The sequence below is a fragment of the Protopterus annectens genome, chromosome 2.part1 (genome assembly GCF_019279795.1).
Source record: "Protopterus annectens isolate FY-2018-M chromosome 2.part1, PAN1.0, whole genome shotgun sequence".
In the NCBI taxonomy this organism is placed as follows: domain Eukaryota; kingdom Metazoa; phylum Chordata; order Ceratodontiformes; family Protopteridae; genus Protopterus; species Protopterus annectens.
In genome coordinates, this window is record NC_056729.1 from 702,308,718 (window position 1) to 702,321,926 (window position 13,209).

Genomic DNA, 13,209 nt, shown 5'->3' on the forward strand with positions numbered 1-13,209 from the left:
CTTCTTTATAACTGTGTGAGGTTTACTTGATTTGGTTCCATTTTTTTTACACTTGTGGCATTGCTGACCAAGTGCTAAGCATTTCCCTCTTTTAGATTCATGTTTTGCACCACAACTAAATTGGTTAATAATAGAGTTGGACTTGGGCTTTGTTGACTCATGCTTGTACTGCACTGAGCATGCTCCTTTCTTAGAACTTGCTGGAAAACTATGTGGTTTCCCTGGTGAACCAGCAGGGGCTATGGCCGCCATGTGCTTAGCCCTGCTTTTGCTTGCCACATGTTGCATGAGTCTACATTTGCTCTGGGAGCCTGCTGAAACCATACTCGTAACACTTGCAAGCATACTTATGTGCCTTTCTGTAACTGCATGGATTTGACAAATCTCAATAGCTTTACTCAATGTTAAATCACTGTCATGAAGTAAAATGTTTCTCACAGTAGCACTATTAATACCACACATGAGCCTGTCCTTTATCAACTCTTCTTTTAAGTCACCAAACTGACACAGTTTAGCTTTGTTTCTCAGGTATTTCTCAGGTAAGTTATATAAGCTGCAAAAGTTTCCCCTGTCTTCTGATCTCTTGTGTAAAACAAATGCCTCTCTAATGTAATATTTGTCTGGGGTTTACACATTTTCCTGAATTTGCGCTTCAAACACTTGGGATCTTCCCTTGATTCAGCCGGTACAACAACATGATGGTTTTCACCTTCTCCCTCATATACTGCTGGTGCATAGACAAATGAACGCTGTCTTTTAATGGCCTCTGATCCAGCTAGGTTTAGCAAAATTAATGCCCTAGTGTGTGCATCTTTGTCAGAGTAAGCTGCCTGTATAAAAATATTGTACTCTTGTTCAAATATTCTCCAATTCTCTGCAATATTCTTATCAAACACAAGTGGTGAGGGTTTTCAAAATCCATCTGCCATATTAGCACATGCCAGTGAAGGCTTTTGCAAATATGCATGAACATACACACATACACATATGCCAGAAATTTATGCCAGTATTTGTAACTTTGCCCAATAGCACAACAAACCTCTGAATAACTGAACTTTGTGAGATAAGTCTCTCGGGCACTGTAATACTCTTGAAATTACTGTACTGTAAGAAATCACCTCTTAGTGTAAGAAATATTTTGAAATGACTGCACTGTGTGAATGAACTAGGCAGAAGAAGCTCGGAGTAAGAAACATTTTGAAGTAATTGCACTTTGCGAATAAACAGTACATAGCACACTAAAACTTCCCCAAAATGGTGGTACTTTTCTAAATAACTCTTTATAGTGCAGTGGAAGAAATACTCTGTAATGGAGACACTTTGTGAATAGACATGCCCAGCACAAGAGACTTTTTGAAATGACTGTATTTGACTGCAAACTATGAAATAGTTGCACTTTGCACACAAATAAACTCTTCAGAATAAATCCACAGTAATAAACAAACACTGTGAGCACTTTTACACACTTTGAAATACTTTGAACAACTAGTTATGCTCCGAATACAATACGAAGTAGTAGTTATGCCAAAACACAACTCTGACAAAAAACATGCAGTCACCTTGCTTTGTTTATGCTTACTGTGCTCTTTTTGCCCTTATTGTATTCATTTTGCTCATTTAATCTCTTTTCATGCCCATTGTACTTTTCTTGTGCTCGTTTTACTCAACATGCCCGTTTTGCTTTAAACATACTAGTTTTGCAATTCTGAGGTAATTTCAAATCCCTTATGTGGTTTTCTGACAATTGTTTTATCAAATATCTTAATCTTAAATATTTCTTTTAATTAGTTGTGCCTCTCACTTGTTTAATAATGTGTAAATATTTTGTTAAATTAATAAACCTTTTGTGCCTCTCGATTGTTTAATAATGTGGCTTGTGCCCTCATAATGCTCCGTTTTATCTTTTTGTATAAAATAGACTGTTCATGCAAGTTTTCATTACCTTTGGTTCTTTTCTGGTTCTTTTTTGTGCTTGTTTCTCTTAGTTTACCTTCACTGTTATCTCTGTACCTCGTAGCTCTGAATATCAGTCTCTGGAATCCTGGTACTGACACCATGTCACTTGTCTAGTCAGGATATAATAGACGAGACTTCATGGATTCTGTTCAAGCAGCTTTATTATGTACAAACACATCAGGACAGAGGCTTAATAACTTTAACTTAGATAAACTTATAAACAAACTAGCTATTACACTCATACATGCTCACTCTTTGGCTGCACTCTCAAAATGGCACTGAAGCTAACACATGCTGACTAGTTATATGCACGTTCAATCCTTGAAATACTTCTAAAGGATGCAGCACATGTACTCTATTCTACACACACCAACAGGTCTTGAGCCAAATTAGCATCCGAGAGAACATCCTTTTGTGAAGGGTAGAGCCCCACAACTGGCCAGCCCCAGCTATGAGCCACCAGTGACAAAGTACATCCATGATGTCAGCCATAGAACAGTTTGACAAATGGTCATCAACACACCCTAACATCCATCATGATGCTGTTCTTCCTTATGAGTCACTCACTGTCCCATTTGCAGTCCAGTCTTCCACATCATCAGCTGCCTATCATCCATCTGTCTATCTCCCTTTCGTATCAGCACCTTCACAGTCAATCTTTGCATTATATACCTGTTTATGTCCCTGCTGATATTTCTGTACTCTGCTATCCTCATTGAACCCATGCCCCCCTTATATTTCTTATGTAAAAAATGGTTGCCTGAACCTCAAAAATTTGACTTTCTCCTTCCCTATACCATTTTTCCCTTCTGATTTTCGTGCGTATTCTTGTGCTTGCTCTTCTCCCCCTTTGACTATCCCATCACTCAGTTTCCTTCCCATTCATAAAATAAATGTATTTGGCATTATAATGAGTTCTACCCAATTACATGGTGACTGTTATTTTTCAGAATGCATGACTTCAATGTGCGTCACTTTCCCTGTAGTTCTACACTGTATCAGCACTTATGCATAACTGATATCTAATGGACCATGTAGCACAATTCCAGTCATGCTATTTATCATGCATGCCCGTGTTATCTTTCATTTTGAATATCCTCAGTGGTCTATGTATCCTGCCCTTGACTTTTTAGTTATTATCCTGGCATGTGTGAAACAAATTATAGGTGTCAGATAACTATTTGGACAGTATTATTCTACATATTCTTTTCTTTTCAACTTCCTGATATTAAGTCACCTCTATTACATGCCAGTTATTACAATGGCTTGCCAGAAAAGTAGCATCAGATTGATTGATTGATAGGAAGAGCACAAATCTGATCTGTGCCAAAGATTGCTTCATTATTCATGCTGAGAGTGTATTGTTTACTTGTCTATGCTGATGGTGTCTTTTAGATGACAGCACCGACATGAGTTTGGTGGACATTATGCACCTCAGTGAGCAACATGAAGCCTTATGGAACATCTTCAACTTGTGAAATGGAAGGCATTGTTTAGATGATGCTGTACTTTGGTAGTGTTCTTCATGAACTACAGTACCAGATGGTAAAGGAAAGTGTTGAAAGTCAACAAAAATTAGATACAAATACTTTATTTTATGTTATTTATTTACTCTTTATTGATCAGGTTAGTTCCACTAGGCTTGTGTACTCTTTTCAGGGGAGACCCCAGGTGACATTCATACTGGCTAGGGGGATTTTGATCAGGACACAAGGGCACATCCCCTAGTCTTTGGAGCAGAGAAAGTGTAGCAAACTCTGGAGCTGATAGGTGGTATCGGAGGGCTGCTACTACAGTTCTGGGAATTCCAAGATGTAGGAGAGTGCAATAGAGATGGAGAGGAGCAGGAGAAAACGTACTGAGAGAAAGAGAACAAGATTAAATAATAGTTACAGAGTTGAAAAATGGAGGATTGGAGATACAAGAGCTGGTAGATTTGATTAACAAGATAGAGACAAAGGAAAAGGAGGAACCACAGTAAAGTGACTTGGTAGAGAGAGAATTACAGAACAAAGATACTGACAGACTGAAAACTTAAGCAACAGCTGGTGAAGGGTAAACAATGAAGGTATTCTTGCTGGTGGATTTACCAGTTTTGATGATTTACATCTGCAGCAGTTTTTTTTTATTACAAGAAAAGCAGTTATGCCTATGCTGCAGAATGGAAGAAGGAACTGAGAGAGGACAAGGATATACCATTTTTCAAAAGCCACAGAGAAGATGACTAGTGGTAAAAATAAAAAGGAAAAATTATGGCAGTATGAACAGGTATGACATTATGAATAGTATTATTTTACCACTAGGTTTTGACATTAAAGACATACGAGTATTAATTCACTTTGGAGCTTAACATTTTTGTGACATGTAATTTTAAAGCTTTAACTGCCTTAAAAAATTATGACTGAGGCTAAAAAAAGAAAGTGCTACCATGGAAAAATGATTTATTTCAGAACTTGACACTTCAGGTAAGAAAAGAAAAGAAATGTGCAATATAGGACTTTAGATAAGTATAAACATGAGTTAAATCTGTTTTTTTTTCTTTTACTATGAAATTGAGTACATGAAATAAAGGGTGCCTATCAGCATTTCGAACATTGAAAACACCAAATTTAATGTAATCGAACTGAACTGTTTGAAATCTCAGAAGAGCGAACTGACGGAACATCGATTTCTTTCCCAGGGAAAGAAATTGGTGGGCCATCATTGGAGTTCGCTATTTCCTCCACTGTGGTGCGAGAGTTATGGACATTAGGGTTAGGGTGTGGGTTAAGGTAAGTGGATAGTTAGTAATGTATGTATGGTGTAGTATATGGTTGGGTTTTGTTAACTGTATGTTTGTGTATTTATTGCTTTGTTTGTGTGTAGTTTTGTAAGGTATGTGTGCGATAGTTATGAACTTTAGGGTTAGGGTGCGGGTTAAGGTAAGTGGATAGTTAGTAATGTATGTGTGGTTTAGTGTGGGGTTGGGTTTTATTAACTGTATTTGTGTGGTTTATTTATTTTGGTTTGCTTGTTTTGTGTGTATGTTTCTCAGAACAGCAAATTCTTTCCCAGGGAAAAAATTCGCTATTCTGAGCATTCGATGTTTTCAATATTTGGAATTCCAAGTTCGAACATACGGTGTTTGACATTTTTTTTTTATTTTTATTTATTTTTTTATTTTACTTTACATTTGTTTACTGGGATAGTCTGACTGGATACATGTCCATTTTTAGCGGAGGCCCGGGGAGAAAAGCTCCACAAAGACAAACTTACATAGATTACACAGAAGTTAGCAAACAATTATAAAAACAGTGATTATATACAATGAGTTAGTAGTGATTCCCTAGTAAGGACTCACAATTATCATGGACAGAGAATTAAAAGTAAGAGACATCAGATTGGAAGCACAGCTTGGTGATGTAGTTACAAGTTAAGATAATTGCAGAATATTCTTTTAGTTTATAACTTAATCAGGGTTGGTACATGGGCATAGCCAATTCACTTTGAGATACTGTTTGAGGTTTTTTTTTTTAAGAGACTTTTGGAGGATTGTAGGGTTATATACTTTGGCAATGAATTTTGGAATTTCGAATATATGATATAAACCCGAAATAAACAAAAAAAAACAAAAAAAAAAAAAAAACACAAAAAAAAAAATTGAAAGAAATGTATGGACTGCAGATGGGAAGTGTTGGCAACAATGGGTGTTAAAGATGGGAAAATTCAGCGTATGTCAAATACAATAATTATGAATGATAAGAGAGGATGTGTTATTAACCTAAGGCATGCTATTTCTGAGGGGATGGAAACCATTTAGTACAAGACTGTAATGAATGAAGATATGGTCATTGTGGGTAGAGGGGATATACAACAGAAAACTATAAGCCTGTTTGTAGAAAATGTAAAGAATTTGAACACTTCTGCTTTGACTCCCATATTCGAAAAGGAAAGAATAGATGATAAGGAAAGCTCAGAAGACAGACAAACATGCAAAAATATCACTATAGAAGATCCTGAAAGAAAAAAAATGCAATGGAGAAGGAGATACTAAAGAAAGGTTAGACTATGAAGAGGTACTTATAGAAGAAATAACAGTTCAAAGTGAATTCATTGATATACAGGAAGAAAACAGATTTGCGATTTCAGAAAGTAAAAAGGAAGAAAAGGGAGAAATGGAGACAGGAAAAGAACAAGAACAAGATGATGAAAATCAATTGGTGACAGACCTAGTTAAAGGAAAATAAAAAATAAGATCTAGAAGTAAAACACAAATGAAGGAAAAAGATGATATAGGAATTTTAGAATTAAATTTGAATATCATTAGAAATTATATATTTGCACTGAACCTGTCAGCTAGGATGTTGTTAATGTCTGTGGGTTCGGTGTATTTTTTGTCATTTTGGACTAATTCTGAGCATATCTGGGAATTCCCACCCAGGTTCCTAACATAACTAAAGAAAGCCTTGTGATTATCCTTAGTGTCCTGTGCAATTTTTCTCTCGAAGCTGGCCTAAGACGATTTTATGAGTGCCCTTAGTTTTTTGCTAATACTGATCAGAGATGCCTTCCCTTTTTGGGATTTTGCTCTATCATGTAGTAGCTTCCTCCTTCTATTGTATAGTTTGTTTATGGCTGGGGTCCACCAGACAGGACATCTGCCTTTGGAGGATTGGGTCTTGGTTTTATTTGGGATTGCATGATCCATGCATTCCTGAAGGTGGTCATAGAATGCATTTATAAAGGATTCTGCGGCCTGGGCCATATTTTCCACAGGCCCGGGGTCTTTGAAGGATTCCACCTCGGTTTTGAGGAGTGTGAAATTTGCTTTAGAGAAGTTTTTCACAGTGGTTTTCTGGACAGGGGGTGGGGTCGGGATGTGAATATCCAGTGAGATCAGTTTATGGTCTAATCTTACCAGTGAGGGATACACTTCTGGTCTGGAGCATAGAGTCCCATGTTGGTGATGATCAGGTCCAGTATGTTTTCCCCTCTTGTGGGAGTGGTAACAAGTTGTTTCATAGCATCTGAGTTTATGAATTCTAGGAACCTTTGGGCTAGGGTGTTGGAGCTAGAGTAATGCTCCCAGTCTATATTTGGGTAGTTGAAGTCACCCAATATAATGGTGTTTGGAGAGACCTTCATATTTTCCAGTGTTCTCAGGAAGGCCGAGTGGGGTTCCTGGGTTTGGGAGGGTGGTCTGTAGCAGGCTATAAACTGGAAGGCAGTTTTACCCACTGTTAGTTGCACATTGATAGTCTCTGATGCTTCGTGCTTTGCCACCAACCTGGAGGTGTGGGTATCTTTGATGAATATCGATACTCCCCTTCCTTTTGTGGTTTGGTCCAAGTTTTGGTGCTGAAAAGCATGGTATGAGGTATAACCTGGTAGTGCTGGGGTGCTCTCGGGAGCCCTGAACCAGGTTTCTGTTACTGCACAGATATCGATGTTCTCCATGCTAAGGAGAGTTTCAAGTGTGTGCATCTTGTGGTTTTGACTTCTGGCGTTGAGTAGCATTACTCTTAGTTTCTTATCCCTTGTGATATCTGTGGAGGTGGGTTTGTCTTTTGAGCCTTGCCTAAAAAAGGCACTATGGGGGTAGCAAGAGCCTTTGCTTAGTTACACCCATTTGTTCACCCAATATTTCTGACAGAGTACTCTGTAGGGAATTTTGTAAAATCTTTCAACTCATTATACTCTCAAAATATATGTTCACAGTTACCTCTTTCTCCCCAATCTACCAGACGAGAAATCTTTGAAGTCCGCTTGGGGTATAAAAATACCTATACAAACACTTCCAATTGAAAATCCTAAACCTTCTAGACTTTGTTGCATATTTGGAGCCATACATATGTATTCACATTGTTTCCTTGTAAATTGCTTATCCACTCTGTCTTCCCAATATTTTTCTAGCCTCTGGCTAATTATTATAGTTATCATGCAATAGCTTATATGCCTACTAATTATCCACTTTTTAATATCAGGTACTATTCTAGATTCAACTAAAAATTTTACCAAATTTTACCAAAGCAGGTCATTCACTTAGGATTACACTGTCCTTATCCCCTTCTCTTTGCCTATACTCTGATATCAATCCCTGGCAGGGAAGACATTCTCTAGCTTAAAGTCCAACTGTCTTCTTTGTATCATCCCATTCTATTACTTTTTCTTCTCTAGTTATTTTTACCACAACCTTTGTTCCCTTGTCAGTTTTCTCCAGTAAATCCCATCCATATATTTTCTATTCTCTGTTCCCTTACTTGCAATCATTCCCATCAGAAAAATCTCTTTTCTGCATTCTCATCGTGGCTTAGTTCCTAGAATAGTTTCTGCTACTTTATGAATATAACATTTCCTTTTTTTAATTTCTCCAACAAGAATAGACCCCATTCCTAAGTCAAAGTATGATTAAAGTTCATGAAATTAGTATTGTTCCAATCTTTGATGTAAGCCAGAAGTGCTCCTTGCAGCACCTGCAATGTGCCCAGTAACGGCTCCTTCTGCAATTTGTATAGTTACACATACTGGTAATATATCTAAGTATAGTTGTAAATTCTTTTTTATAAGACTCATTGCTCCTACTACTATTGGAATTGCCTGGGTATCCTTCTTCCACATTGCCCTCATTTCTGTCTGCAAATCCTGGTATTTTATGACTTTGTGTGTGTGTGTGTGTGTGTGTGTGTGTGTGTGTGTGTGTGTGTGTGTGTGTGTGTGTGTGTGTGTGTGTATGTGTGTGTGTGTGTGTCTGTCTGTCTCGCTCTCTCTCTATACATACGACAGTATAGTAACTGAGTGTAGCAATTTCAATGATCAATGCTAGTTTTGCCTTCTTTTCATGGAGTACTGTATCTGGTTTTTTCACATCTATTTTTTGAACTGTTCATAATGGATGATCCCATGAGATATAAACTTCATAATGTTCTATAATGCTTTGTGACTCATGTTTCCAGTGTTTTTCAGCTACCTCAATATTATGATGTTTGCACAATACCCATTGCAACAGTCTTGCCACATTATTATGTCTACAGTCCTTCTGCCATTGGTATATCACAACCAGCAACAAGATTTGCGACTGTTTCCAATTCTGTTTTACAAAACCTACATTTTTGTCTGTTTTTCCCACATGTTCAATGGACTTTGTAAACCAACATGTCCATAGTCCACTATCTTGGACCACCAATTTTAACCTTTTTTCTTTTGGTTTGAATTCACCTCTCCTTAACCATTCCTGCATTTGATCATAAGATTGTTCCAAGAGTTTTCTATACTTGCAAATATATTTAGGTATTTTCCACATTTCTTGCCTTCTCTTCTGATCCTTCACCTTATATTCTTTCTTTTGTTTTTTCACATATTCAGTTGCTGCATGAGTATTATTTGCTTCTGATTTGATTTCCATTCCCACTTGATGCCGATATGCATCTGCTAAATTAAACAGGAAAGTCATCTTTAGACTTATTTTCCTCATGTTTCAAAACTTTCACTACATTTGGATATTGTGAGGTCAGCACATATGTATGGAGTCCAACGACTGCAGATCTATACATGTAATCAATTTCAAGGATGTCCATACCTTCTTCAAAACAGGGAATATATAGTTTTGGTATGCACTGATTTTTATAAATCATTTGATGAGCAAGAAGCATCCTTCTTGTTTTCTTGTCCAACACAGCCAACACCTTTTGGGACCAGTCAGTCACTCCAAAACTGTAAGTTAGGACAGGAAGAGCAAATTGGTTTATAACTTGGACTTTGTTCTTAGAGTCAACACTGTTTTTAGGATTAATTTAAGTCTTGTAAAATGTTTCTTGCTAAGTTTTAAACACAGTTGTTCATGTTTTATTGTTGATCCTTCATCTGTTCCCAAATATTTATACACTCCCTCTTGTTCAAGTTCTTTTATATCACATTCCTGCTCCAACCTGATGTTTTCTTAGTGCTGTAGTTTTCTTGCTTTAAGGGTTGCTTTTGCACATTTATCAAGACCAAATGACATTTTTATATCATCCGAAAATGTTTTGACCACGTACAGTTATGCTTTCAGTTCTTCATCTAATGAATTATACAATTTTAAATCATCTACTAAAAGAAGATGAGAAGTCTTTACATGCTGTTTTCTGAGAGCCAAATTGTAGCCATGATCTAATTTGTTAAGTAGGCAGCTTAGTGGGTTAAGGGCAAGACAAAAGAACAGTGGTGACAGAGAGTTGCCCTGGAATACCCCCCTTTGGATTTTTATCCCTATAATAATAATTTGTCCTTTATCATGGCTTAACTACAAAGTGGTTTGCCACTGCTTCATGGTCTCTGAAATGTAATCAATCTGTGTTTGATGTATCTTATACATTTTTAAGCACTTTTTTATCCATGAATGTGGGATACTGTCAAATGCTTTTTTGTAGATTATCGATGCTATACATAGATTTTTCTCCTTTTTACAGTTCTCCATTATGACTTTATTTAACAACAAATAAGCCTTTGTTCCATATGTCTTTCTTTTAATACCCTTTTGTTCTATGGCCATAATTGAGTTTTCTTCTAAATAACTATAAACTCATGGCCTCAATTCCAATGTATAATTTATATATCTTCCAAAGGCAAGTTATTGGTTTATCGTTAGCAGGTTCACTCTTAAGTAGGAGTATTATTTTTCCTGTTGTTAACCAGGCCTATGTCTGTTCAGGGTGTGCATATAAATAGTTCTTACTCATGGCTAAATATTTATGTAAAGATGTTAATACTTTTAGCCAGAAGTTAGGTACCGCATCTGTGCCTGAGGTTTTCCATTTAGGATCTTTTCTTAAATTTGTTTCAATCTCTCTGGCTGTTACTTCATCCCATTTCATATCCTGTACATTTGAACTTCTTAGTCTTTCTTTTACTTCCTCTATCCATTTAGCATCTTTCTTATGTTTCACATGATCTTCATAGATATTTCTCCAATATGTATGCATTTCTTCTTTCTTTGGTGGGGTTTCATTTCCTTTTGCTTTGTTTCTCAATTCTCTATAACACTTTTTTGAATCATCAATAAATTGCTTATTTTGTACTTTTCCTTTATATTTATTTGCATATCTTCTAAGTTTTTCTGTTTGTGCTGATATTTTTAGTTTATTATTTGCGATAGTGCACAATAGATCCTGATCTGATACTGCACATTGTTTTTATCAAGTCTATCTTTCTGAGTATTTTTGTTGATCTGTTCCCTCTTCTATATTCTTGTAACAGTGACACTTCTTGTCTTAATTGCTTTACAGTTTTTTTTCTATTCGATACTGTGGCATCCCTTCTCTGAGCCAGTGATCAAGGAGCCTCAATCCACACCACTTATACCAGTGGGGAATGTTTACTGAGAAAAAACAGGCAACACACATACATACATACATACACACACACACACACACACACACACACACACACACACACACACACACACACACACACACACAGTATTTTCAGGTGCAGCTCTCTGTACTAAGTACAATGTCCCTTAAGTGAACACAGGAAATGCACACTTGCAGTCTTGGGGCTGGGCTTTCTTTCCAGTCCCCATATACAACTCCCCACTGACACAGATATAGTTATGTTTTTAGCAGGGTGTTCCAAGCCAAGTCCTCCACCACCCTCTCTCTGAAATCAGTGCTCTCAGTGTCCGTGTTCAAAGTAGTTGACACACACACACCCTCTATGAGTATTTTTACACACACACACACACACACACACACACACACACACACACACACACACACACACACACACACACACACACACACACACACCTGGGAAAGGCTGGTACAGCTTACTTACTTTGCCACCTCTACCAAGACTATAGGGTAGATTCATTGCCACCAGCCATCTACTTTAAGGCTCTTATCAGGGTACCCAATTACATTTAGTAAAATGAATACTTATACAAAGGGTAATGTCTGACCAAGTGTACAGACTTTCAGGAATGTGGAGCCACAGTGCCACTAAATAAATTCAATTGCTCTCAACGGTTAAATATTTTCTAAAAGACCAGCCAAAATGAAAGGTATAGATATTTTTAATAATACATAATAAAATAGAAAACATGAAAATCTTGAATATTGATTTACAATAAACACCAGTTTTTCAGTTCATATGAAATATATAAAAAAATCACAGATTGAAAAACTCAGATGCAGAAAAAACATTTATCTAATCTCACTATATTTTCCTAACTGACTGAAGAATTACTGCCCTCTATTTACTTGCTAGAGCAAGGAAAGATGAAGCGGATGAATGTCTTTGTTGTCAGGTTCCATAAACAGAGTGCATCTATCACATCTCTCAGTAGTATTCAAAATATAATTTCTGTGTTGGCTACAGAATGACATCACACCTGATCAGCTGACTCTATGGCTCCCACATTATCGCCTTATTAGAAATTGAGCCAGGATCTGGCATAGATATGTCACAATACACACAGAGAACTTTACTTAGGCTTAATACAGCATCTGGAAGCTATAACATAATTCCAGCCCTTCCACCCTTCCCGCAGAAAGGTTTTTCACAGGCATTGTATCTCTGGCTGCATTCAGACCTGTGAGATAGAATCTTTATGGCCTAAACAAACTCATTTAATTTCAGGCTATGTTTCTTAAGGTTAGCTGGGCTGAGCTTAACCCCTTCACTTCCAGTATCCTCTGTTAAAATATGTACATTTAATCAGTTACAATAATACAGTTTGCCATACATGTATATTTCTTTTCTGTCCAACAGGACACACTGTTGATACATTTTTAACACCAGAAACTTTACGTTTTTAACATAAGCATCTGTACAAATCAGTTTGATATTCAAATGACAAATAATTCTTTACAAAACTCCAGCTATATATGCTGGCATATGTTATACATGCACTACCCTTCTCCCTCAGGCACAGCTGGAACTATCTCACATCATCACATATACTTACATGGTGGCATTCAATTTCTCCCCTTCCTTTCCCTTACTACTCAATGTTTTTGTTTTACGACTTTATCTGTTATTAATTTAGCTACACAGTAATATAGCCTATTTACTTCTCTTATATCGCAGGAAATCTCTACAGACATTCCTAATTACTGTGTTTATTTGTTTTATCAAGCTTCTAACTTTTGGGGTTTTACTGACTTTCTGTAGTCTATTTCTTTTACTGATATTAATAAGTCTGTCCATCTCTATTAATTCAAGCAACTCTTCTCTTAGATCATATTCTTATAAACTGAGGGCAAATTCTTTGTTGCCCATTTCCTGCCAGCATTCTAT